The following is a 26461-nucleotide window of genomic DNA, read 5'->3' on the forward strand; positions in this document are numbered from 1 at the left end:
CTGACATTTTCAAGCATTTGGTGCTAATTGAGCTACCTATTTTTCAATCTACCTGCCCTTTCCTCTATAAAGAGAGACCTTGAAAATATGTAATTAAATTTCATCGATGTGGTATATTGCACTAGAGAATTGTATGTGCTATATTCTGCTCCTCTTAATGTGAATGTGTTATTGTGTGCAATAGTGTCATTATTAGTGCTCCCCAATAGAGGGCGCACTTCCCTTGAGTATGTAAGTTTTTACCAGTTCGCGAGCAAGTGATGCCCCGCATGTACCTGTGATAAAGTTGTGATTAAAATACACGACGGAAATTGAGATGTTGTTCTACTTTATTTCGGCCAAGATACAACAATCTCGCTGTTTGATGAGTGGAATAAAACAATCCTCAAGATGTGTACAGTAAGACAAAAAAGGCCAGGGTTTACCTTGTCTCAAAACCGACTTTATTTCAGCTCAAATCAGAGCGTTGCTGGTGTGATATTTATTGGTCTATCATGAGAGCAACTATTGATTATGGCTGTATTGCTCACATGTCTCCAGCTGAAACTAACTTAAAGAAACTTGATGTAGAACAAGCCCAAGCCTTACGTATCTGCTGTGAGGCTTTTAGGACTCCCCTGTCTCTGCAATGTCTGTTAAATTGGGAAAACAGATTCAAGATGGCGCCGCGGACGGCTACCTCGGCGTTTCGGTGTGTGTTGTTTTGTCTGTTTTTGTTAGTTAATTGTGTGTCTGCGTGCTCTTACACCCGTGAAGAGCTCTTATCCATCCGGACCACAACTCCTATGGACACAGTTCCAGTTTTTTTAGTACCTGCTGCAGAAATAGCTATTATTTTGGCTAAGTGTTCAATGTTTGTTGTGTGTTGCACCGAACCACCAGGACAAGTTCCTATGTTTGTGAAATCTTTGTTCATCGACAAATGGCAATAAACCATTTTCTGATTCTGATTCTGAAAAATGCCACTATGGATGGTTTGTTACTGGGTAAATGTACACATACGAGCACACCAGTGAAGGACATTCTTAAAGAATGTTGGGAACGTCATGAGACTGACTCTCATTTTGCAAAAGCAAGACTTTCTGGATTGAACCCTTTGGTGGCTTGTGGTTAGCTCCTTGGAAGTTTATTCCGGCTCCTGTTGATATTAGTTTACATCACAAACTTAAAGGAAGAACTAAAAAGGCACCGCAGTTCATTGTTCAAGTGTTTATTTATACCAATGGATCTAAATGAACAGGTGCTGCTTTTTTCAGCCCTGACCTGGAGAGCGGTCAAGAAGAGGTTACCACCATCCTTCTGTCTTCCCCACAGAACTCATAGCAATACGATTAGCGATGGAATGGGCTGAATCGACGTTATAGTGCTACATTGTTGTAGCCTGTGACAGCCTCTCTGCACTGCATTGAATCTGGAAAATATGATTGTAAACAGGATATTATATATAGCATCTTATATTTGATACGCTCTCTGTCCAAGAAGGATGTGAGGGTCTCCTTCATTTGGGTTCTTGCACATCGGGGTAGATGGTAATTAAATGGCTGATTTGCTGGCTAAAAAGGTTCCTAAAACTGCCAAATCAAATGATGTGATGGTTGAAATAGGTAAATTTGAAGTCAAGCCTATTATTAAGACTCATGTATATAAACTTGGTTTTAATACTGGACAGCATTTGTATCAGATATAAAGTAGTGTTGGTCCATGCAGATCCATGGGCGGGAACACGGGGGAAGAGAGCTTTTACTCCCATGAGAATGGGCCACACTGGACTCAACAGGTCACTGAGTAGGATTGGCAAACATCCTACCGGTTTATCTAATCACTCAAGAACCAAAAACTGTTGAGCATGGGCCGATTCACTTCTTTAGACTTCATTATTGTGACGGAGCCAGTCCGTCTTTAACTGGTGTCGGCGCTTATTTGCTGAGCAACCGCGCGGTCGTCATGCCCGCGCGCACTTTCCAACACACACTCATACATTCCCCGCTCCCCGCGTTTCCCTCTGTTTCATTCATTCGCATCAGACGCTACACACACATCTTTCCCCGCACTCCTCCGTCACTAATCCACCAAGGCTGCACACTTGCGCGCGTTAGGTTCATTCTAAGCATACACACGTCAATTGTTTCCTGTTTTGTCACGAAGCCGCGCTCCGCCGATGCGTCGCGTTGGGTCGAAACCGAGCCAGGACTTCCTGGAAGTTTAAATGGAGCTGTTCGCGCCGTGGTGCTGACCATGTGACACCGGGTATTTTATGTGTTTATATTGCTTTATTTTGAACATGTGTATATAATTAATGATGTATTATGTTGTAGGAAGAGGCCACAACAGTTTATTGTCAGTTTATGTGGGATTTGAATTATCTAGTTATTTTGCTCAGTGGGAGGGGCAAGTGAGGAATAAAGGGAGCCGCTCTTGGCTGTGGGAGGAGTCTGTCTCCAACAACAGAGAAGGAAACAGTGTGAGAGAGAGAGTAAAAGAGAGAGAGTTAAAAGAGAGAACGAGTTAAAGTTGAACTCATAGTTGGAACTCTGTAAATATATGTTTTTGGATTTTTGGACCTTTTTGCTCACTGTATATATTTTTGCACTGTTGCACTATTTTTGCACTTCGGTTTTGGCACAATAAATCCACCTGAGCACTTGAAATCTGACTTCGTCATATTTTTGAGAGAGAGCCCCGCTACATTTGGTGTCAGAAGTGGGATATGGCAAGTCGGAAGAAAGTTTCTCGCCAACCAAAGCGCACAGGTTTGCGATCACAAGGCCGTGATCGACAGCCAGAGGGGGCAGGAGCTCCAGACCCAGCATGGGAGACAGATGAGGATGAAGAGTGGGAGCAGAAGCCCGGGCCATCATCTGAACCAGGTCAGGACATGGTGACGCTGATGAGAGATTTTCTAGCGGGACAGCAACGCCGCGAAGAGGGTTTGCTGGCCGAACTCTGGGGACTGAGAGCCTCTTTTCCTACTGTTGTGGAGCGCGGGGCTCAACCTGCATCCCCTTCGCAGCCGACTCTTCGAAGACCTCGTCCAGCGCCAAACCTGCCTGCACATCATGAGTCGCCAACCCCTGGTGGCCAGAGATCGGTGTTCCATGGAAGCCGCATGGAGATCGATGATGATGCAGAGCTCCATGTACCGGAAGCTGAGGACAGGCCGAGACCAGAATGGAGACATTACAATGAGCCGAAAATACCACAGTTTCAGAGTGGTGAGGACTTGGAAAATTATCTCCTACGTTTTGAGCGGATAGCTAGAACCTGGAGGTGGCCAGAGGACGAGTGGGCGTGTCGTCTTGTACCCTTATTGACTGGAAAGGGACTGGAGGCCTACTCTGCTATGGATGAAGACAGAGCCCACTGTTACATGGACCTGAAAGCAGCTCTGCTTGCGAAATTTAACATTTCACCCGAAACTTACCGACAGCAGTTTCGCTCCAGCACTGCCGCATGACGAAAGCCCTACGGAGACCTATCATCGCCTCCGAGGACTCTATCGCCGCTGGATAAGACCGGATGAACGCTCCAAGGAGGAAATTGGTGAAGCGATCATCATGGAGCAGCTTCTGCGGGTGTTTCCCTTTGAAGTGAGGACCTGGGTGAAGGAACATGAGCCAGCCGATGGATTTACCGCTGCTAAGTTGGCCGTGCAGTATCTCAACGCTCGGAAAGGAGTATCTTCTGCCCGGTTAACCACAGCATCCCAGCGCGCACCAGCTCAACCTTTTCTACCAAGGCCTGCCCGACGTGAGACCAACCAAGACGTGTCAGGTACCATGAATTCTGCCCCAAACCAACGAGGACCTGGTAAGGAGTTTATTTGGTTTTCCTGCCAACAATCTGGGCACAAAGCCTCAGTTTGCCCAGTCCGTAAAGCTAAAGTTAGCGGAGCGGGCTATCCTCCAAGACCAGAGGCAGAGGGCACTCATGAGACAGAAAGTACTATTAAACGCTGTAAAAAGGTGCTAATTAATGGCCAAGAGGTTTCTGCTTTACTGTACACTGGTAGTTTCACATCCCTTATCAAACGTAGCTCAGTGCCAGTTAGCAGCATAAACTATGACAAGACAGTGGACATTTTGTGTGTGCACGGAGATAGCCACCTTTATCCTACTGTGGAGGTTACCATAACAGTTGCAGACCAGCCCTATCTGGTGACTGTGGGAGTAGTAGAAAACCTACCCGTGGATGCTATTCTCGGTTGGGATCTACCTTTTCTGATGGACCTGTTGTCTGGGAATGTTGACTCTGGGGGGAATAATGACTGTGGAAATGTGTTGTGTTCTGTTCTTACGCGGGCACAAGTGAAAGCCGGTGTCCAACCTCTGCCAGACTTGGACAGTAGTCTGTGTGAGGGAGGCACCAAAGGGCCAAGGAAATCCCGGCATCAGCGACGCTTTGAAAAAGAAATGTGGTCTTTAAATCCTGAAAATTGTGATTCTTTTGTGTGGGATGTACCTGAAAATGTTTCTTTGTTGCAAAGCAATGATATTACTTTGAAAAGTATTTTTGCTAAGGTGGGAAAAGAAACCAAAGGTTGTCTGGGTCAAGAGAAGTTTATTATTGACAATGGGGTGTTGTATATTGTTAGTGATGAATGTAAACGTCTTGTTGTTCCCTTTAGCTGTAGGACCCTTGTCATGCATTTAGCACACACAGTGCCATGGTCAGGTCACCTCGGTCGCCACAAAACATTCTTGCGCGTCAGTTCTAGATTTTATTGGCCGTCCATGTATGCTGACATTCACAAATATTGCGGTACATGTCCGACCTGTCAGAAAACATGTCCAGTGCGCAAGTCTGACCGTGCATTTTTGCAGCCTCTTCCAGTTATCTCCACTCCCTTCCGAAGGATTGCGATGGACATTGTGGGGCCCCTGGTGAAGAGCAGCAGTGAACATCAGTACATCCTGGTCATCTCGGATTATGCCACCAGATTTCCAGAGGCTTTTCTGCTGAGAACCATCACTGGGCCTGCTGTCCTTCGAGCGCTTGTTCAACTGTTCTCCAGAGTTGGATTACCTGATGAAATTCTCACGGACAAAGGCACCAACTTCACTTCTCGGTTAATGCACCTTTTCCAGCAGCAACTGGGCATTTCATCCATCAAAACCACCCCGTACCACCCACAGACGGATGGACTGGTTGAGAGGTTTAACCAGACACTGAAGCGGATGCTCCAGAAGTTTGTGGATGATACCGGCAAAGACTGGGACTGTTGGCTACCCTTTGTTTTGTTTGCCTATCGAGAGGTCCCACAGGCGTCAACTGGATTTTCTCCATTTGAACTGTTATATGGCTGGGATGTTCAGGGGCCTTTGGACCTCTACGCAAACAATGGGAGGGCCCACCAGCACGACAAAGTGACCGGAGCATTGTCAAGTTTGTACTTGAAATGCGAGAGAGACTGTCAAAGTACTTGGAGGAGGCAGAGAAGAACTTGCAAGGTGCTCAAAAAGCCCAGAAGACCTGGTACGACCGCCAAGCCCGCAGTCGTGAGTTCCAGCCTGGTCAGAAGGCGCTGCTTCTTCTGCCATCCTCCACCCATAAACTTTTAGCAAAATGGCAGGGCCCGTACACTGTCACCCGGAAGATGGGGCCAGTCACCTACGAGGTCCTGCATCCAGAGAAAAAGAAGTCCAGGCAGACGTACCATGTCAACCTCCTGAAGGAGTGGAGAGAGCGTCCAGTCCAAGCTCCAACAAAAGTCCTGTTGGTCAGGAAAGTAGACGATGACGAGGACGGGGAAGAGCCGGACATGGGACTGGAGGGACTGACCAACACTGCTACCCCTGTGCTGGTCCATCTTCCTCCTGAGCAAGCCACACAGCTACTCCAGACCTTCAAAGAAGTGTCTTCGCTGTTCCGTGCCAGTCCTGGAAGAACTACAGTAGTGGAACATGTCATCCGCCTGAAGGAGGGTCGGCCGATCCGACAGCGACCATATCGTGTACCACAGCAGCTTGTTGGGAAGCTCCAAGATGAGATCCAAGAAATGCTGAGACTGGAGTCATCGAACCTTCTAAATCCAAATGGCAATAAACCATTTTCTGATTCTGATTCTGAAAAATGCCACTATGGATGGTTTGTTACTGGGTAAATGTACACATACGAGCACACCAGTGAAGGACATTCTTAAAGAATGTTGGGAACGTCATGAGACTGACTCTCATTTTGCAAAAGCAAGACTTTCTGGATTGAACCCTTTGGTGGCTTGTGGTTAGCTCCTTGGAAGTTTATTCCGGCTCCTGTTGATATTAGTTTACATCACAAACTTAAAGGAAGAACTAAAAAGGCACCGCAGTTCATTGTTCAAGTGTTTATTTATACCAATGGATCTAAATGAACAGGTGCTGCTTTTTTCAGCCCTGACCTGGAGAGCGGTCAAGAAGAGGTTACCACCATCCTTCTGTCTTCCCCACAGAACTCATAGCAATACGATTAGCGATGGAATGGGCTGAATCGACGTTATAGTGCTACATTGTTGTAGCCTGTGACAGCCTCTCTGCACTGCATTGAATCTGGAAAATATGATTGTAAACAGGATATTATATATAGCATCTTATATTTGATACGCTCTCTGTCCAAGAAGGATGTGAGGGTCTCCTTCATTTGGGTTCTTGCACATCGGGGTAGATGGTAATTAAATGGCTGATTTGCTGGCTAAAAAGGTTCCTAAAACTGCCAAATCAAATGATGTGATGGTTGAAATAGGTAAATTTGAAGTCAAGCCTATTATTAAGACTCATGTATATAAACTTGGTTTTAATACTGGACAGCATTTGTATCAGATATAAAGTAGTGTTGGTCCATGCAGATCCATGGGCGGGAACACGGGGGAAGAGAGCTTTTACTCCCATGAGAATGGGCCACACTGGACTCAACAGGTCACTGAGTAGGATTGGCAAACATCCTACCGGTTTATCTAATCACTCAAGAACCAAAAACTGTTGAGCATGGGCCGATTCACTTCTTTAGACTTCATTATTGTGACGGAGCCAGTCCGTCTTTAACTGGTGTCGGCGCTTATTTGCTGAGCAACCGCGCGGTCGTCATGCCCGCGCGCACTTTCCAACACACACTCATACATTCCCCGCTCCCCGCGTTTCCCTCTGTTTCATTCATTCGCATCAGACGCTACACACACATCTTTCCCCGCACTCCTCCGTCACTAATCCACCAAGGCTGCACACTTGCGCGCGTTAGGTTCATTCTAAGCATACACACGTCAATTGTTTCCTGTTTTGTCACGAAGCCGCGCTCCGCCGATGCGTCGCGTTGGGTCGAAACCGAGCCAGGACTTCCTGGAAGTTTAAATGGAGCTGTTCGCGCCGTGGTGCTGACCATGTGACACCGGGTATTTTATGTGTTTATATTGCTTTATTTTGAACATGTGTATATAATTAATGATGTATTATGTTGTAGGAAGAGGCCACAACAGTTTATTGTCAGTTTATGTGGGATTTGAATTATCTAGTTATTTTGCTCAGTGGGAGGGGCAAGTGAGGAATAAAGGGAGCCGCTCTTGGCTGTGGGAGGAGTCTGTCTCCAACAACAGAGAAGGAAACAGTGTGAGAGAGAGAGTAAAAGAGAGAGAGTTAAAAGAGAGAACGAGTTAAAGTTGAACTCATAGTTGGAACTCTGTAAATATATGTTTTTGGATTTTTGGACCTTTTTGCTCACTGTATATATTTTTGCACTGTTGCACTATTTTTGCACTTCGGTTTTGGCACAATAAATCCACCTGAGCACTTGAAATCTGACTTCGTCATATTTTTGAGAGAGAGCCCCGCTACATTTGGTGTCAGAAGTGGGATATGGCAAGTCGGAAGAAAGTTTCTCGCCAACCAAAGCGCACAGGTTTGCGATCACAAGGCCGTGATCGACAGCCAGAGGGGGCAGGAGCTCCAGACCCAGCATGGGAGACAGATGAGGATGAAGAGTGGGAGCAGAAGCCCGGGCCATCATCTGAACCAGGTCAGGACATGGTGACGCTGATGAGAGATTTTCTAGCGGGACAGCAACGCCGCGAAGAGGGTTTGCTGGCCGAACTCTGGGGACTGAGAGCCTCTTTTCCTACTGTTGTGGAGCGCGGGGCTCAACCTGCATCCCCTTCGCAGCCGACTCTTCGAAGACCTCGTCCAGCGCCAAACCTGCCTGCACATCATGAGTCGCCAACCCCTGGTGGCCAGAGATCGGTGTTCCATGGAAGCCGCATGGAGATCGATGATGATGCAGAGCTCCATGTACCGGAAGCTGAGGACAGGCCGAGACCAGAATGGAGACATTACAATGAGCCGAAAATACCACAGTTTCAGAGTGGTGAGGACTTGGAAAATTATCTCCTACGTTTTGAGCGGATAGCTAGAACCTGGAGGTGGCCAGAGGACGAGTGGGCGTGTCGTCTTGTACCCTTATTGACTGGAAAGGGACTGGAGGCCTACTCTGCTATGGATGAAGACAGAGCCCACTGTTACATGGACCTGAAAGCAGCTCTGCTTGCGAAATTTAACATTTCACCCGAAACTTACCGACAGCAGTTTCGCTCCAGCACTGCCGCATGACGAAAGCCCTACGGAGACCTATCATCGCCTCCGAGGACTCTATCGCCGCTGGATAAGACCGGATGAACGCTCCAAGGAGGAAATTGGTGAAGCGATCATCATGGAGCAGCTTCTGCGGGTGTTTCCCTTTGAAGTGAGGACCTGGGTGAAGGAACATGAGCCAGCCGATGGATTTACCGCTGCTAAGTTGGCCGTGCAGTATCTCAACGCTCGGAAAGGAGTATCTTCTGCCCGGTTAACCACAGCATCCCAGCGCGCACCAGCTCAACCTTTTCTACCAAGGCCTGCCCGACGTGAGACCAACCAAGACGTGTCAGGTACCATGAATTCTGCCCCAAACCAACGAGGACCTGGTAAGGAGTTTATTTGGTTTTCCTGCCAACAATCTGGGCACAAAGCCTCAGTTTGCCCAGTCCGTAAAGCTAAAGTTAGCGGAGCGGGCTATCCTCCAAGACCAGAGGCAGAGGGCACTCATGAGACAGAAAGTACTATTAAACGCTGTAAAAAGGTGCTAATTAATGGCCAAGAGGTTTCTGCTTTACTGTACACTGGTAGTTTCACATCCCTTATCAAACGTAGCTCAGTGCCAGTTAGCAGCATAAACTATGACAAGACAGTGGACATTTTGTGTGTGCACGGAGATAGCCACCTTTATCCTACTGTGGAGGTTACCATAACAGTTGCAGACCAGCCCTATCTGGTGACTGTGGGAGTAGTAGAAAACCTACCCGTGGATGCTATTCTCGGTTGGGATCTACCTTTTCTGATGGACCTGTTGTCTGGGAATGTTGACTCTGGGGGGAATAATGACTGTGGAAATGTGTTGTGTTCTGTTCTTACGCGGGCACAAGTGAAAGCCGGTGTCCAACCTCTGCCAGACTTGGACAGTAGTCTGTGTGAGGGAGGCACCAAAGGGCCAAGGAAATCCCGGCATCAGCGACGCTTTGAAAAAGAAATGTGGTCTTTAAATCCTGAAAATTGTGATTCTTTTGTGTGGGATGTACCTGAAAATGTTTCTTTGTTGCAAAGCAATGATATTACTTTGAAAAGTATTTTTGCTAAGGTGGGAAAAGAAACCAAAGGTTGTCTGGGTCAAGAGAAGTTTATTATTGACAATGGGGTGTTGTATATTGTTAGTGATGAATGTAAACGTCTTGTTGTTCCCTTTAGCTGTAGGACCCTTGTCATGCATTTAGCACACACAGTGCCATGGTCAGGTCACCTCGGTCGCCACAAAACATTCTTGCGCGTCAGTTCTAGATTTTATTGGCCGTCCATGTATGCTGACATTCACAAATATTGCGGTACATGTCCGACCTGTCAGAAAACATGTCCAGTGCGCAAGTCTGACCGTGCATTTTTGCAGCCTCTTCCAGTTATCTCCACTCCCTTCCGAAGGATTGCGATGGACATTGTGGGGCCCCTGGTGAAGAGCAGCAGTGGACATCAGTACATCCTGGTCATCTCGGATTATGCCACCAGATTTCCAGAGGCTTTTCTGCTGAGAACCATCACTGGGCCTGCTGTCCTTCGAGCGCTTGTTCAACTGTTCTCCAGAGTTGGATTACCTGATGAAATTCTCACGGACAAAGGCACCAACTTCACTTCTCGGTTAATGCACCTTTTCCAGCAGCAACTGGGCATTTCATCCATCAAAACCACCCCGTACCACCCACAGACGGATGGACTGGTTGAGAGGTTTAACCAGACACTGAAGCGGATGCTCCAGAAGTTTGTGGATGATACCGGCAAAGACTGGGACTGTTGGCTACCCTTTGTTTTGTTTGCCTATCGAGAGGTCCCACAGGCGTCAACTGGATTTTCTCCATTTGAACTGTTATATGGCTGGGATGTTCAGGGGCCTTTGGACCTCTACGCAAACAATGGGAGGGCCCACCAGCACGACAAAGTGACCGGAGCATTGTCAAGTTTGTACTTGAAATGCGAGAGAGACTGTCAAAGTACTTGGAGGAGGCAGAGAAGAACTTGCAAGGTGCTCAAAAAGCCCAGAAGACCTGGTACGACCGCCAAGCCCGCAGTCGTGAGTTCCAGCCTGGTCAGAAGGCGCTGCTTCTTCTGCCATCCTCCACCCATAAACTTTTAGCAAAATGGCAGGGCCCGTACACTGTCACCCGGAAGATGGGGCCAGTCACCTACGAGGTCCTGCATCCAGAGAAAAAGAAGTCCAGGCAGACGTACCATGTCAACCTCCTGAAGGAGTGGAGAGAGCGTCCAGTCCAAGCTCCAACAAAAGTCCTGTTGGTCAGGAAAGTAGACGATGACGAGGACGGGGAAGAGCCGGACATGGGACTGGAGGGACTGACCAACACTGCTACCCCTGTGCTGGTCCATCTTCCTCCTGAGCAAGCCACACAGCTACTCCAGACCTTCAAAGAAGTGTCTTCGCTGTTCCGTGCCAGTCCTGGAAGAACTACAGTAGTGGAACATGTCATCCGCCTGAAGGAGGGTCGGCCGATCCGACAGCGACCATATCGTGTACCACAGCAGCTTGTTGGGAAGCTCCAAGATGAGATCCAAGAAATGCTGAGACTGGAGTCATCGAACCTTCTAAATCCGAATGGAGCAGTCCTGTAGTGATTGTTTTCAAGAAAGACGGATCACTCAGGATATGTATTGACTTTCGAAAGCTGAACTCTGTGTCTGAATTTGATGCATACCCAATGCCAAGGATTGTTGACTTGCTGGAGAAGATTGGTTCCGCCAAGTACATAACCACATCGGACCTTTGCAAAGGATACTGGCAAGTCCCCCCGAGAAGTCCTCACGGCCCTCCACAGCATTTCAAACACCAACTGGACTGTTTCAGTTTACTGTGATGCCATTCGGGCTGCATGGAGCACCCGCTATGTTTCAACGTCTGATGGATCGAGTTCTCCAGGGGTGTGAGCTATTCAGCGCGGCTTATCTCGACGATGTCGTCATCCTCAGCGAGACCTGGGAGGACCATGTCCGACATCTCTCCCAAGTCCTGAAGCAGATCCAGCGAGCCGGTCTTACGCTGAATCCGGCAAAGTGTGAGTGGGCTCGGCAGGAGACACGCTACCTCGGCTATCAGATGGGTCGAGGGGAGGTGAGGCCTCAGGTCGACAAGGTCGAGGCTATCCTGAAATCTCCACGAACAAAGAAAGAGGTGCGTTCCTTTCTGGGGTTGGCCGGATGGTACCGACGGTTTGTGCCACAGTTCGCAACGATTGCCACTCCGCTTACTGCACTCACCACCAAAGGCCAGCGAAACCCAGTCTCTGGACCGAGGACTGTGAGAATGCCTTCAACACCCTCAAAGCTCACCTGTGTTCATCACCAGTGCTGAAGAGTCCGGACTTCACCAAGCGCTTCTTGGTACAAGTGGATGCCTCCATGGTTGGCCTCGGAGCAGTCCTGACTCAGGGGGAACCTGGAGAGGAGCGTCCAATATTGTAATTGAGTCGCAAACTCCTGCCACGCGAGACCCGCTACTCTGCTGTAGAGAAAGAGGGCCTTGCAATCAAATGGGCGTTGGAGAGCTTGCGCTACTACCTGCTCGGACGAGAGTTTGATCTAGAGACTGATCATAGTGCCCTGACTTGGATCAACACTATGAAGGATCATAATAGTCGCCTGACCAGATGGTATCTCGCACTACAGCCCTTCAGATTCGCCATCCGACACCGTGCCGGCAAGATGAACATTGTTGCGGATTATTTGTCCAGGTTGCCCCACAGTGTCAACTCAGTGAAGGGAGGGATAATGTGACGGAGCCAGTCCGTCTTTAACTGGTGTCGGCGCTTATTTGCTGAACAACCACGCGGCACTTCATGCCCGAGCACACTTTCCAACACACACTCATACATTCCCCGCTCCCCGCGTTTCCCTCTGTTTCATTCATTCGCATCAGACGCTACACACACATCTTTCCCCGCACTCCTCCGTCACTAATCCGCCAAGGGTGCACACTTGCGCGCGTTAGGTTCATTCTAAGCACACACACGCCAATTGTTACCTGTTTTGCCACGAAGCCGCGCTCCGCCGATGCGTCGCGTTGGGTCGAAACCGAGCCAGGACTTCCTGGAAGTTTAAATGGGCGCTGTTCGCGCCTTGGTGCTGACCATGTGACACCGGATATTTTATGTGTTTATATTGCTTTATTTTGAACATGTGTATATAATTAATGATGTATTATGTTGTAGGAAGAGGCCACAACAGTTTATTGTCAGTTTATTTGCGATTTGAATTATCTAGTTATTTTGCTCAGTGGGAGGGGCAAGTGGGGAATAAAGGCGAGCCGCTCTTGGCTGTGGGAGGAGTCTGTCTCCAACAACAGAGAAGTTAACCGTGTGAGAGAGCGAGTCAAAGAGAGAGAGTGAAAAGAGAGAACGAGTTAAAGTTGAACTCATAGTTGGAACTCTGTAAATATATATTTTTGGACCTTTTTGCTCACTGTATATATTTTTGCACTGTTGCACTATTTATGCACTTCGGTTTTGGCACAATAAATCCACCTGAGCACTTGAAATCTGACTTCGCCATTGTTTGAGAGGGAGCCCCGCTACAATTATTTAGATTTTATTCTTTTCCTGTGCCTCTTCTTCTTCCTCTTTGGTGTTTTATGGCAGTTGGCATCCAAGTGTTGCATTACCGCCAGACTTTATGCAACAATTGGATGCCAAACAACAACAACAACAACAACAACAACAACAACAACAACAACAACAACAACAACAACAACAACAACAACAACAACAACAACAACAACAACAACAACAACAACAACAACAACAACAACAACAACAACAACAACAACAACAACAACAACAACAACAACAACAACAACAACAACAACAACAACAACAACAACAACAACAACAACAACAACAACAACAACAACAACAACAACAACAACAACAACAACAGACCACCCCCATCTCGTCACTCTGATCATTCTGACTCCCCAAAAGCAGACCCCCATCACTCCGACTCCCATTTAGCGCCTTTAGCCTGTTTTCTATATCTGCCCAATCAAGCTCCTTTGTTCCAAGGAATCTCCCTGCAGCTTTAGCAATGATCCTGATCATTTCAGTTCTGCTTTGAGTCTGAGCAGCACAGTTTACAACATCCACCATAAAGAGTACAAAATCCTCTCTATCCACAACCAGGGTATTCTCATTAATTCTGGAACCTGCACACTTGGGACCTCCACTCTTGAAACCTTCACACTTCTTGGGAGCCACGCTGGCCTTTCGCATTTCGCCCTGGCTGGGAGCAGCGCTGGCTCCTCTCTCTGTATTTACTCTAAACTCGTTACTTGAAACTTTCTTGACTGCATCTGCATAGGATATACCTTGAGAGACCTTTATTTTATGCACCTCAGCGCTCTTTTGCTAAACCTGCATCCCCCGTAGGCAGAGCTATGTTCTTCCCCACAGTTACAGCACTTCAGTTTTGCTCCCACGTCACACTTCCCATACTCGTGATCTCCTGCACATTTACCACATCTTTGCCTCCCTCTACAGACCGCTGCAATATTCCCAAAGCGCTGGCACTTAAAGCAACGCAGGGGCGGTGGAACATATGGCCTAACGTCATGGCACATGAACCCAATGAACACCTTACTAGGCAGGCACCTCCCTTCAAATGTTACCATTACCGACAAGCTGTCACATCTTACCCCAGACCGGGTCACCTTCAACCGCCTAGCATCCACCACCGTAGCTCCAGTCAAATTCTCCTTAACTTCATCCACAGACGTCGCCGTAGGGACACCGACGATAACTCCTCTGACCGTGTTTCTTTCAGCATCAGACACAAGAATGTCCTTTCCACCCAGACGTTTAGTTCCAATCGCCTTCCGTTGCTGAGCCGCGTCCTTGCACACAACCAGCAGCGAGCCATCTCTAAGGACACTCGCACTCTTGATCACTCCCACAGCTACAGTTAGGCTCTTTGACAATGCCACTGAATTCCACTCCTTAAAGGATGCACTATCCTGTGCAAGCTTTATGATCACCTTACAGTCTCTGCTCTCACCCCGGATATCAATAGCTTCAGCCTCATCCTGCTGCTCATTCCCAGAACCCTCGGACGAGCTAAGGGACTTTTTACGTTTCCGGGCACGTGCAGCCAGAAAAGGCTGCTCCTCCACGCCGTCCAGAACGTCTTCGACCACCGATCCACTCTCCTCTGCCATCTCCCGCCTCTCCAGACTTCTTTGGTGTTTTATGGCGGCTGGTATTTACATTATCGCCAGACTTTATTCTTTCTTTAGACTTCCTTTAGATCGTTTGGACTTCAGACTTGCATCTGTCCGACCGGCTTTATTCCAGGGCTGACTCTTCTTCATCTTCCTCTCCTTTGATGTTCGGTGCTTCCGCCGTACAGCTTTATTCTTTAGGCTTCATCTTTAGGCTTTGATATTTCCACTGATGTCGTTGCTTGGCAACCGTGCATCTGCTGGATTGGGCGAGGACAGGAGACCAGCGACGCCCCTACCTCCATTTCTTTACTCTGATCACTCTGATTCCCAAAAGTAGACCTCCGTCACTCTGATTCCCATTTAGCACCTTTAGCCTGGTTTTCTATTTCTGCCCAATCAAGCTCTTTTGTTCCTTGTTGCGTAACAATTGGAACCAGGATGTCAGGATTCAGTGACGTAAAAGCCAAGATTCTAGAATAGAATAGGGTTACATACTTTGAAGAAGAAGAACAACGGCAGTCCAATAACAGTCTAAGGAATAAAGTCTGGCGGTAATGCAACACTCGGATGCCAACCGCCATAAAACAACAACAACAACAACAGTAGGTAGAATAATGTTTAAAGAATAAAGTCTAAAGTCTAAGACCTACAATCAAGTCTTAGGAATAAAGTCTGGCGGTAATGTAACAATTGGATACCAACCGCCATAAAACACCAAAGAAGAAGAAGTAGGTGGCGGTAAATGCACCTTTTCATTGAAAGTAACACAACAACAACCTCATTCACGAGTTTGACTTCAGTTGAGTGGATTCATCTATCGTGACATTTCTCTTCTGCTTTTGTGAGCAGCAGAGTTTGTCCCGCAAATCAAGGGTCTTCACCAACCAATCAGGGTATGGAACACACCAAAATGACTTTTCTGGTCATATATCGGGTCTGAAACTCATTTAGGCAACATCATTTTAAACATGCAAAAAATAACCCCTCAAACCATATGAAAACGTTATAATTCTGCCCTTTTACAACAATAAAGTTTTATTTTCCCTCCAGTAATTAGTACGTGAGTGAACGAGTACATTAGAGGGTGTTCTGAAGCGGGCGATGCTCGATTTCGTGCATACTATCGCGTTCGAGAGGAACCGCGGCTATTTAGGCACAGTTATCTTCAAACGCTACTTCTTTTGTTCCAATAATTCTGCTGACATGTGCCGCTGTGTCATGCGCTGACAATCCCGCCGTCTCCTCGCTGAGACTACATCACGGGTTGGGCGGGGGACGCAGATCGCTCTTCGCGAGGGCGGGGGCGAATCTCAAACTAAGCCGTCTGCATTTCCGGGTTTGTGAGCGGGGCCCAAGATATGGGTGATATTTTATAACTATTATGTTATGGGTGTTGCACAATACTTATTATTATCAAATAAACCCTCAGGGTATACAGTACTACGAAACAGAACATATATTATCATATTGGATCTTTAAAGTTTGACATGAGTGAAATTGCTGAGTGCTTTTGAATTCAAGAAGGAAGTATTTTGTAAGTCAGGGGGCATTGCCACAATGATATATATTTTTTGTCCACACGAGAGGACTACTCGTATTGAATTTCGTGACTCTATGACAAACTGGCAGTCTGGATGTCGCACATAGGTGCAATGTATTTTGACTTTTGTAGGAGTATTTTGTAAATGCATAATAAAAAACTAAATGTTCACCGATTCTGTATTTTAGCCAAAATGAGCACGTTCAGGAGGTGAAATTAGAGCTCAAAGAGCAGAAAAAAATATATATATATATAGCCGCAAATGCCGCCGCCCCTCCTTTTATTACACCTACTTGACTACTGCCATAACCGTGGCACTATAGCGCCTTCTCTTTGTGTTATTAAGGGTATTATTCCATACTGAAAATGTCAAACTTTTTGGAAAGTGTCTTTGTTGTGGCTTTTCCACACAAAGACTGTAATTTTTAAAAGAAACATTTCGATAACTTTTGTTCCACTCCTGAAGATGAGCCTCTCCAAATTTTAGGTTGATTTGGGAAACGCCCAAGGAGGAGTTTGTTAAAGTATAAAGGGGTAAGCCGTAACATGAAATGGGTTTGATTGACTTTTGAAGGACTCATTTTTTTTTTAACTTATTACTTTGTATGTGCGGTAGCAAATAAAAAATTTGGGAAGTTTCTGAAATTCTAGCTACAGTTTGCGGCTTTGCCGCTCACACCATGAACGATATCAAAATAAAGATGTACCACTCAACACAATTTTCACCAAATTGCAGCTTTTTCAGGCCAAACGCCCGCGCGGAGGTGTTCGTAAGAGTACGACATTTGGAAAAACTCCTGTCATACTTGGCTAATTTTGATCCAATATGGCTGAGATTTTGTTGGGCGTACGGCGATGCCTTTATATTTTTTACTTCTCTTGTCACCATCTACCGCTGGCCTATCGCTCAATGCATTTTTTGTACATTTGGGGGCGCTAACACGCCACATATTTTAATTTTAGAAAGCAGAGATAGCCAGAATGTAGAGAGCCACGATTTTTAGAGGTGTGCAAATTTTCGTCAATGTTCACTGGGTGAAAAACAGGGTTAGGTTGGATTCCTCTTCCAGGTGATATTATAGTTCCATGCGGTACAGGCACATATTTGCCGAATATGGTAAGATAGGAGCTGCTGTGCACAGACACCAGCGTGTTAGGTAGATGGCTACTGCAGTGGTGGAATCTAGCTGTGCTCCTCCTTTGTACTGGCTCTTTATTGCTGCATGATCAGTTTAGATATGTAATTTTAGCATGTTTTCTTTCTTCATTTCAGCCATTTCAGGGTGGCTTATCTACAGCCGTGACCACTAAGGGGCCCATTCTTCAGACGGGATTCCTTCCTTCTTGGTTCTCGGTTGAGCCAGAATTCTGTATATGGTCATTGTGCACCAGCTATGCCTCCTTCCTGCGGCATCTCCACGGCTCCTCTCTTCAAGTTTCAGCCACGTAGGGAGAGCGTGGACTGGAGACGGATAAATACAGTGGACATCGACAAGGTGATCAGTCAGGTAGATGTGGGGGTCCTTCAGGAGTACACCAATGCAGTGACGTTCTGCAGCCTGGATGATGAGCGCTGTCCATGGTGCCAGAATCCAGTAGACCCTGTTCTGATCAAGCTTTTTCGCCTGGCCCAGCTCACTGTTGAGTACCTGGATCACTGCCAGGAGTTATTGACAGTGGAAATGCAGGCATTGGAGGAAAAGCTTGAAGCCGCCGATGAGGTCCATGTACAGCTGCTAACTCAGCAAAAGAGAAAAGAAGAGCTGATTAAAAAGCAAAAGGATGAGCTAAAACAGAGGAAGAAGGCAATTTGTATGCAGCAGAGGCTACTTGCTCAAAGCAACACCGACAGCTATGAGGTAGAGTATTTAAATCAATGCATTTGCCATCTGAATTCATTTGACATGTGTGCAGCTGACAGCACTCACCGTCCTTCGCCCGACTCCTCCACAGCTCTGTCATTGTTCTTTTGAGATCTTCCCAGCTTGCTTTGTCCGATGGTGCCATTAGGTTGCAGTTATTCTTAAAATTCACTACACAACTGCAACTTTAGTAGCGTTATTATATTTTTGTGTAATTATAGTTTCAAGCCATCCAAATTGAATCACAAGCTGCATCAGTAACTTCAACTTTTGTTTCATATTCACTTTGACTTCTAACCTAGCCCAGAAGTTGCCAGGGACACAATGCTAGGTGTATTTCAGCTCTCTCTCTCTCTCTCTCTGTTTCTCTCTCTCTCTCTTGCTCTGTCTTTCTTGCTCTCTCTCTCTCTCTCTCTCTCTAAATGCCAACCTTTTCAAGAGGCTGAATAATTGACAGGGAAACCATGTGTCCTCTTTAAGACCTGCACGGTTTAAGTGAGAGCGTCAACTCTCACGCTCTCACCACAGCCTGTGAATGAGAGCGTCTCCTGCCTCAGGGAACAGATCAGAGTCTGGAGTCAGTCTAGACGTTGGAACACACGTAATGCTCTTCAAAGCCATAATAACATAATAATGAAAATTAAAAATCGCCTTGCTTGGTGGTCATAACGATTTTATGTTCATGAAAACACCACTTAACTAATGCGTTTGTGTTAACAGCATCTTATTAACAGATTTCAACTTTGTTTTTTTTTCTAGTGCCGACATTGCGAAAAATCATATCTGAATGCTTTGTTTCTCCAAAATCATATGGAAAGACGCCATCCCAAGGTGTATTTGGCCAGTAAGTGATATTAAGTGCTTGTTAAATTGACATTTTCTGTTCATAATTTATTGTAATACTTGTAATTCTCAGGCTTGTCACTGTCAGACGGTGAGAGGAAATCAGAGATTGACAGCCTGAAAGCAGAGATTACAGCTTTGAAGGAGCAACTTGTGCAGCAGCAACAGACCATACAAACCAAAATAGCTCAGGTACATAAATCCTTACATTCCCTCTGATTTCATTGGTAAAGGTTATTTATTTATTTTTTAAATCATGTGTGTTTTTTATAACAGGAAAGAGAGCAGGAGTCCATGCACATAGATCTTTCAAAGGAGATGGCTCGAATGGACAGAAGGATGGAGGAAAATACAGACGGCATACGGCGGGAGCTAGAATTGCTTTGCTCTCAGAATATTAGAATGCTAAATGTACGCTATCTGATTTTACCTTTATACTGCGTGTAGTATTATGTACTAAGCTTTTTTATATGCTGGCAATCTTTAGGATGCAAATCAGCAGCAGTCAAAAATACCCAGTCCTGTTCCAATCAAACCAGAAAACGACCTGGACAACTACAAAGAAATCCAGCAACAAGCAATCCACACACTTGAAGAGACGCTCAAGAAACAGGTGACTGTGACTAACAATAAATTGCACAAAATGTATACAACCAGAAGTTTAAAAAATTACAAAAATCTTAAAAATATTGTGTTTTAGGACGAAAGGTGGGAGACTCGATTGCAGGATATAAAGGAACAGCATGAAACAGAGAAAAATCAGGTATGTTTTTGCTTTTGTTTGAGTGTTATTTCCAAGTCCTATCTCACTACATAATCTGTCTTTCTCTATGGGTCAGTTGCTGAATGAGCTCAACAGAATGCACAACATTGTGTCAGAGCAACTAGCACAAACTCAGAAACTCGGGCAGGAGTTGGACCAAAAGCTGCAGGAGCAAGAACAAACCATCAAGAGCCAGGAGGAGCAGGTCAGTCATTCACGTTATCACAAAGCAGTTAATGCCGACAATAAACGTGCAGCGGGGTCAGGCCTGGTTCAGCTCCATACTGTTTAAAGTCCCCATACTGTATATTATACATCCATACTGTTTTAAGTCCCCATACTGTATATTATACATCCATACTGTTTAAGTCCCCATACTGTATATTATACATCCATACTGTTTAAAGTCCCCATACTGTATATTATACATCCATACTGTTTAATGTCCCCATACTGTATATTATACATCCATACTGTTTAAAGTCCCCATACTGTATATTATACATCCATACTGTTTAAAGTCCCCATACTGTATATTATACATCCATACTGTTTTAAGTCCCCATACTGTATATTATACATCCATACTGTTTAAAGTCCCCATACTGTATATTATACATCCATACTGTTTAAGTCCCCATACTGTATATTATACATCCATACTGTTTAAAGTCCCCATACTGTATATTATACACCCATACTGTTTAAAGTCCCCATACTGTATATTATACATCCATACTGTTTAAAGTCCCCATACTGTATATTATACATCCATACTGTTTAAAGTCCCCATACTGTATATTATACATCCATACTGTTTAAAGTCCCCATACTGTATATTATACATCCATACTGTTTAAAGTCCCCATACTGTATATTATACATCCTTACTGTTTAATGTCCCCATACTGTATATTATACATCCATACTGTTTAATGTCCCCATACTGTATATTATACATCCATACTGTTTAAAGTCCCCATACTGTATATTATACATCCATACTGTTTAATGTCCCCATACTGTATATTATACATCCATACTGTTTAATGTCCCCATACTGTATATTATACATCCATACTGTTTAATGTCCCCATACTGTATATTATACATCCATACTGTTTAATGTCCCCATACTGTATATTATACATCCATACTGTTTAAGTCCCCATACTGTATATTATACATCCATACTGTTTAAAGTCCCCATACTGTATATTATACATCCTTACTGTTTAATGTCCCCATACTGTATATTATACATCCATACTGTTTAATGTCCCCATACTGTATATTATACATCCATACTGTTTAATGTCCCCATACTGTATATTTGACAGAGGTGATACACTGTAATCACATTTAGCTGAATATATCATTTGTCTTACAGATAAAAAAGATGTCTTCCAGCCCACAAGCCAAAATTGTTGAAATGCAAGGTACAGACGTTTATTTTTTAAAAATTGTTTTATTGATTTTCCGAATTGCACAAAAAAGAAATCAAATCATATTTTTGTTTTTTCGTTCACGTATCAGTATTTCTAGACCCTAAGCAAAAGAGTAAGTCATTGATCTTTGTATATGTATAATTATGGCATTACCATAGGTCTAGCATACTGACAGTCACATACATCATATCTGCTATAGAACCTCGGACCTCTACTGTCCACAAAGAGAAGCCCTCCTCGGCGCCTATGCTGGATACTATACAGGAGCTGCCAGAAGAGGACAGAGGTAAAATACATACAGCAGAGCGGCTCGACTGCCTGGCTGCATCAGTCTGTCCTTAAAGATGATTTAATCTAAAGTTGAGTCTTAAACCATATGAAATCATCTTTGCATTTAGATCTCTGCATTTGTCAGGGCATGCAGCATTATATTTCAGTACAATACCGTAAACCTACTGACTGCACCCTTTTACCTTCCAGTGACCAGAAGTGTTTCTGAGACAAACCCAGTGAAGAGAAAACTAGAGCCAGCACTACAAACTAAAGAGTGCACAGATATGAGTGCACAAAGAATAGACAGCCTCCGGACAAAGATGAGGCAAGAGATTGAGAAGTCTCTCATGCGCGAGTTGAAGAGCCATGGCTTCATGCATGTGAGTACTGAAGTGTATTAAAACTAGGCCAATGCAAGGTTAGGCCCCCATTCTGAGGCTGGCTTTTAGGAATGTGTTTTGTTTCTACCAAAATGTCTATTCCATGGAATGTAAGGGGCCCACATCTGATTAACTACCGAAATGGGAGACATCTCAGACAGTTTTACAGAGGAGGGCTTTTCGGTCCTCATTCTACCCAAATATGGATATTCTTTACATATTGTTCTCTTATTGGCTAAACCGTTGGTACATGGATGAGCTCATGCCTGTCATGTATGAAATAGAGGTCTTTGTGTGTGGAGGTATAAAAATCCACCCCAAAGGCTAAAACGGGGTTGTCTTCTGATTCTTCTGGATGACCCGGGGCTGTTTTTCTGTCCTGTATCTGACACTGCGATTTCTGTAATAAACTAACTTTGAAGGTACAGAGTCCGTGTCCGCGACTCCTTCTTGCCACACACCACCCCATGGGAACATCACTCAAGTCACCACAGTACATTACATATTTATTTGACAAATGTCAGTTATTCTGTAGTAAGCACATAATGAACTTCAGTATTGTAAGTGTGCATACTGCCATCTGCTGGAGAACATGCTCTTTTTTGAAAAATCACTTGTGGGATTCTGGAAACACTTTAATGGACATTGTTTCGGTTTAACATTTCATTTCTCTTCTCAGAATTGCAGTGAAATTACGACGAAGAAGCTGGAGTCTAAACTTGTCAGGGTGAATGTGAAGCGGCAGAGGATTTCACAAATGGTGCCCGAGTACTGGTCTTATCGCCAGAAACTTGATGATGATTTAGAAGACAAGCTGAAAGAACTGAAAAAGAGGCGCGATCAAACAAGATCAAACAGAAACAAGCAACCGATGCAAGGTACAAAAATCCCCGTGCGACCACGTCTGGTCTGTGTACCATGATTTGTCCTTCGCTCATGTTTAATGAGCATGTATTTGTGTAGAGTTGCAGGTGGCCTCTTGTTCTTATGGCTTGCCCCGTAGACCATCAACACTGATGTCGGTATCTTTAGAGAGGCTGATCAAAACCCCTCAGCCCTCCCCAAGTACCAAGCTCATGCCGCAACTAAAGAAATTCACACCCAAGAACAGGACAAGGTTGATATACTCCTCCATGTACAGTCCCTAAAGTTGATTATGATTCTTTTTTCATGGAGTAGTAGAAAGTATAAACTTTTCAGACATGAATCATTTTGAACAATACTCTTTGTGTTACTCTCAAGGAGACCTCCTCCTCAGACGACGGAATCTGAAGAAGAGGAAGAGCTTGACCAGAGGAACAAATACCGTCGGGTCCAAAACAGAACTAGATCAGTTCGAACCAAGCCGCAGTCCAGAAGGCTGTTTGAAGTGACCAAGACAAAAGTGACACAGACGGACCGAGAATCCGGGGACAGCTGGTTAAGTCTTCCTTTAGAGAGCAGCGATTACTCCATCGGCCATAGTGCTGGCTCAAGGCATTGGCCGAGGTGGTTTGGTGGAAGAACTCATCGACGCTAGCTTCTGTATTTTAAAGGAACACGTGTATACTGTCATGCCCATGTGCAATACTGTCATGCCCATGTGCAATACTGTCATGCCCATGTGCAATACTGTCACGCCCGTGTGCAATACTGTCATGCCCGTGTGCAATACTGTCATGCCCGTGTGCAATACTATCATGCCCATGTGCAATACTGTCACGCCCGTGTGCAATACTGTCATGCCCGTGTGCAATACTGTCATGCCCGTGTGCAATACTATCATGCCCATGTGCAATACTGTCATGCCCATGTGCAATACTGTCATGCCCATGTGCAATACTATCATGCCCATGTGCAATACTGTCATGCCCATGTGCAATACTGTCATGCCCATGTGCAATACTGTCATGCCCATGCGCAATACTGTCATGCCCATGCGCAATACTGTCATGCCCATGCGCAATACTGTCATGCCCATGCGCAATACTGACATGCCCATGCGCAATACTGACATGCCCATACGCAATAATGTCATTCATGTGCATATAACTGCTGTAAAAAAGAGTGTTTACTTTTGACACTTATTATTATTTTTGTCTTGTTATTTTATATATATATATTTATTTTCTCTAGAAGAGACTTCTGTTTGTGTACAAGTCTCTCCATGGCCTAGCACCAAAGTACATATCAGACATGTTAGTGCCATATGAACCATCTCACACTCTGAGGACCTCAGGGGCCGGCCTCCTGCTGGTGCCAGAGTCAGGACTAAACATGGACCAGCCTCCTGCTGGTGCCAGAGTCAGGACTAAACATGGACCGGCCTCCTGCTGGTGCCAGAGTCAGGACTAAACATGGACCGGCCTCCTGCTGGTGCCAGAGTCAGGACTAAACATGGACCGGCCTCCTGCTGGTGCCAGAGTCAGGACTAAACATGGAGCGGCCTCCTGCTGGTGCCAGAGTCAGGACTAAACATGGAGCGGCCTCCTGCTGGTGCCAGAGTCAGGACTAAACATGGACCGGCCTCCTGCTGGTGCCAGAGTCAGGACTAAACATGGACCGGCCTCCTGCTGGTGCCAGAGTCAGGACTAAACATGGACCGGCCTCCTGCTGGTGCCAGAGTCAGGACTAAACATGGACCGGCCTCCTGCTGTTGCCAGAGTCAGGACTAAACATGAACCGGCCTCCTGCTGGTGCCAGAGTCAGGACTAAACATGGACCAGCCTCCTGCTGGTGCCAGAGTCAGGACTAAACATGGACCGGCCTCCTGCTGGTGCCAGAGTCAGGACTAAACATGGAGCGGCCTCCTGCTGGTGCCAGAGTCAGGACTAAACATGAACCGGCCTCCTGCTGGTGCCAGAGTCAGGACTAAACATGAACCGGCCTCCTGCTGGTACCAGAGTCAGGACTAAACATGGACCGGCCTCCTGCTGGTGCCAGAGTCAGGACTAAACATGGACCGGCCTCCTGCTGGTGCAGAGTCAGGACTAAACATGAACCGGCCTCCTGCTGGTGCCAGAGTCAGGACTAAACATGAACCGGCCTCCTGCTGGTGCCAGAGTCAGGACTAAACATGGACCGGCCTCCTGCTGGTGCCAGAGTCAGGACTAAACATGGAGCGGCCTCCTGCTGGTGCCAGAGTCAGGACTAAACATGGAGCGGCCTCCTGCTGGTGCCAGAGTCAGGACTAAACATGGACCGGCCTCCTGCTGGTGCCAGAGTCAGGACTAAACATGGACCGGCCTCCTGCTGGTGCCAGAGTCAGGACTAAACCTGAACCGGCCTCCTGCTGGTGCCAGAGTCAGGACTAAACATGGACCGGCCTCCTGCTGGTGCCAGAGTCAGGACTAAACATGGACCGGCCTCCTGCTGGTGCCAGAGTCAGGACTAAACATGGACCGGCCTCCTGCTGGTGCCAGAGTCAGGACTAAACATGGACCGGCCTCCTGCTGGTGCCAGAGTCAGGACTAAACATGGAGCGGCCTCCTGCTGGTGCCAGAGTCAGGACTAAACATGGACCGGCCTCCTGCTGGTGCCAGAGTCAGGACTAAACATGGACCGGCCTCCTGCTGGTGCCAGAGTCAGGACTAAACATGGACCGGCCTCCTGCTGGTGCCAGAGTCAGGACTAAACATGGAGCGGCCTCCTGCTGGTGCCAGAGTCAGGACTAAACCTGAACCGGCCTCCTGCTGGTGCCAGAGTCAGGACTAAACATGGACCGGCCTCCTGCTGGTGCCAGAGTCAGGACTAAACATGGACCGGCCTCCTGCTGGTGCCAGAGTCAGGACTAAACATGGACCGGCCTCCTGCTGGTGCCAGAGTCAGGACTAAACATGGACCGGCCTCCTGCTGGTGCCAGAGTCAGGACTAAACATGGACCGGCCTCCTGCTGGTGCCAGAGTCAGGACTAAACATGGAGTGGCCTCCTGCTGGTGCCAGAGTCAGGACTAAACATGGAGCGGCCTCCTGCTGGTGCCAGAGTCAGGACTAAACATGGACCGGCCTCCTGCTGGTGCCAGAGTCAGGACTAAACATGGACCGGCCTCCTGCTGGTGCCAGAGTCAGGACTAAACATGGAGTGGCCTCCTGCTGGTGCCAGAGTCAGGACTAAACATGGACCGGCCTCCTGCTGGTGCCAGAGTCAGGACTAAACATGGACCGGCCTCCTGCTGGTGCCAGGGAAAAGGACAGATAACAGATTATAGGAAGTTTAAAAAACACTCTTAATAGAAGACCTCTTATAAACAAAAACTCCTATAGACAAAACCTCCCATTTCCCAACAAGGGATGGAGGGGAAAAATGAGGTTGTCCACCGGGATAACGTGACGATCTCCGGGTAAGACCATGGTTTCCCCCTCAGTTTCATAAGTTCCTCCTTTGTATAAACGCGGAACGGCGCCGGTGGCCGGGGGGACTAGCTCGGAGCTAGCGCACATCACGACGACACGACAAAAAACACTCAATAATCCAGCGCCATCATCGCACTCAAGCGGGCGTGGCCTGTCCGTCTGTGAGAGTCGGATCCCTCACTTCACCATGGACTCTCCCAGGTTTCTGCGCTTATCCCAAAGAGGTTATGCAGTTTTTCCTGGCCAAAGAAGGAGGGTGAAAGGTC

At 46.4% G+C, this 26461-nt stretch overlaps 1 pseudogene; it reads left to right on the top strand.

The window, feature by feature from the left end:
* The first annotated feature begins 11245 nt into the window (after nt 1–11245).
* Nucleotides 11246–23382, top strand: LOC140362544 (cilium assembly protein DZIP1-like; annotated as a pseudogene).
* The last annotated feature ends 3079 nt before the right edge of the window (nt 23383–26461 follow it).

This window comes from Eucyclogobius newberryi, unplaced genomic scaffold, assembly GCF_026437365.1.
Source record: "Eucyclogobius newberryi isolate DKJ021-1_F unplaced genomic scaffold, fEucNew1.0.hap1 SCAF_17, whole genome shotgun sequence".
NCBI lineage: Eukaryota > Metazoa > Chordata > Actinopteri > Gobiiformes > Gobiidae > Eucyclogobius > Eucyclogobius newberryi.